The sequence below is a fragment of the Nannospalax galili genome, unplaced genomic scaffold, assembly GCF_000622305.1.
Source record: "Nannospalax galili isolate Female #2095 unplaced genomic scaffold, S.galili_v1.0 scaffold10, whole genome shotgun sequence".
Lineage (NCBI taxonomy): Eukaryota > Metazoa > Chordata > Mammalia > Rodentia > Spalacidae > Nannospalax > Nannospalax galili.
Window position 1 is genome coordinate 5,156,904 of NW_008331140.1, and position 2,807 is coordinate 5,159,710.

Here is a 2,807-nt window from a genome sequence, read left to right on the forward strand (position 1 = left end):
TTCAATAACAATTTCCGGAGTTAAGATGCATCTCTTTCAAAATTGGCTGTAAATTTTTAGGTTTACAATTGAATTAATACTGTTATACAATATTGTACTCAGTATAAACCCTATAAGACAAAATTAAATGAAGTTTTAGCCTTTAAAAAAGATCTCCATTTCATTATTATAATACAGAGCTTCATACAGAAAAATTCATTTTTAATGCAATTGACATTAAGATGTTTGCACATGCATTTCTAATCTCAATATAATATTCATTGAGAATTTTATGTGATGTTTTTGGTTCACACTCAGACCCCCTCCATCATATCCACTCACATGCTATTATAGCCTCATAACTTCAGGTCCTCTATTATTTTTCATTTTGTAGAGGTCTATTGATACCAACCATTTTTCTTCAAATGTTCCTGGGAACGGTCCTACCCCTTGAAGTTGTTCAACATACCAGGCATCAACACACTTAAAGAAAATAGACTCTCTCCCTCACTCAGCAGCAATCAATTGACAATAGGTACTCAGCTAAGACTGGGGATTCTTAACCACCTGTCACATTCATTTTTTTTTTTTTCAATGGCATGGGTTTGCATAGGTCTGGTGCACGCTGTCACAATTGTTATAGATTTACAAGCCTATTACCATGTAGTGTCCAGTAGTGTCCAGACAACACAGTTTCCTTGTATTCATCTACCACATCTAGATCTCATAATATTTCTGCCTCTCTTCTGCAATAATACCTGAGACTTGTAAAATACATAAGACACATATAAGGCTGAACAGTACACAATCTCTTATTCTCTGCACTTTGGTCAGATGTGGGCCTCTGTCTAATCAACAACTTATTCATGAAGAAGCTTCTCCATTGTCATGAAAATCAGGAATGAGACAAGGCTGTCCACACACCACACTCTTTTTCATTATAATGCTTGAAAACCTAGCTATAGGAATAAGACAAGTGAGTTAAATAAAGGGACAATAAATTAAAAAGATGTTAAATTATTCTTATTTGTGGATGACATGATTTTTTAAAATATTTATTGAATTTTCATTTCATACAGAAAATCATCTTTATACTCCCTTCTGCTTTGGCACCCTCCCATAGCCCTCCACTGGAGTTCATCCATTCTGTCATTTGTGCTAATGCCTAGTATGAAAAGTTAGTATTCCAGATGTCCCTCAGTGCAAGTTCATCCACCAGGGTTTAGTCAGCCTATCTAGAGTATCTCCCTTCAAGAAGATCAGCTCTTTCTCACCCAGCAGTAATCAGTTGACAATAATTATTTGACTAAGATTGGGATCTGATGTTCATTTCCATAGTTCTGTGCTGAGTTTTTTTCTGCCTAAGTTTGCATGGGTCTGGTCATACTGACACCATTGCCATAGGTTTGTATGAGAAGGGTCCCAGGTACCTGTAGGACCATTTCAGTATGATCATACACCTCCTCCCTGGCTCCTGCAACCTTTCCACCCCCTCTTCCACAATGTTCCCTGAGCCCTGATGGGTAGACCTCAATATAGGAGTCCTGTCCAAGGACCCAAACTCTGCAGGCTCATTCTCTGCATTTTGGCCATTTATGACCTTTTACATCCCTGACCCTCTGTTGCATTTTCATGCTTCATTGATGAGAACTGAAAGATACATTAGTGTTCTTCATTTCTTGTTCTATGTTCCATGATCTTTAGGTGTAGAGGTTGAATCCTAGATGTACAACTTAGGCTTGGGCAATTCACAGAGAATCTTTGTGTGTGACCAGTCGTGTGCTACTTTGACAGGTGGTGACCAGGATATTTATCCATAAATTTAAGGATCCATATTTTGCACATAGTAAGAAATTACATTTGCCCAGGGATATGACGACCTTGGAGTTTTCTTTAAGACCTATGACCTCTCCAGCTATATGTATTTAGCTAGGTTTAGAGTACCAGACATGAGTTTCCAAGATAAAAGTGCCACTACTGCCCCAATGACTTTTGCTGTGCTGGACATTGATGTAGTTTTTAGGCCTTAAAGTTAGAGTTGGACCATTGATTGAGGTTCTCCCTTAACTGCTTGCATAATACTCTCCAGAGGTATGAGAGCTAGCCTTCAGGGGAGGTGGTTTCCAGATGAGTTCTAGCTCCATTGCTCCAAATCCTGTGTCCATGTATGTCCTGTCTTTAGCAATAGGATCTTGCCATCAAATTCTTGGAGGCAATCATGGACTCTGGCAATAGGCTGTGTAATTTTGGCAGTCTATTGGTCTACACTGCCCAACAACTCAAAGGAAGGTTTCTAATATCTGGCACTGTTTCTTGTTATGTAGTCTTCAGCTATACTCATAGACTCATGTAGAGATATTGTATGTGTAATTTTTCAGTATTAGTCCAAAAACCTACTGATAGATGACATGATCGTATATGTAACAGATCCCAAAAATTCTACCAGAAAACTTGTAGAAACGACTAAAACTTTCAGTAAAGTGGAAAAATACAACATCCATTTACAAAAATCATTAGCATTGTATTTTATTTGGTTTGGCTTAAGAGACAGGGTCTCCCTGGACACCCAGCAGACGTGGAACACACTAGAGAAACAAGGCTGAATATAATCTCATAGAGATCCACCTGCCTCTGCTTCCTTAGTTCCATAATTAAAGGAGTGTGCTATCACACCTGGCACTAGCACCTTTATATACTAATAACAAGCAGAAAGAGAAAGAGATCATAAAAGTACTTCCATTCACAACAGCCTCAAAAACACCTATGAAGAAATCAATCAATGCTAGTAAAGATCTCTAAAACAGAAACTTAAAATTTTTGAAGACAGA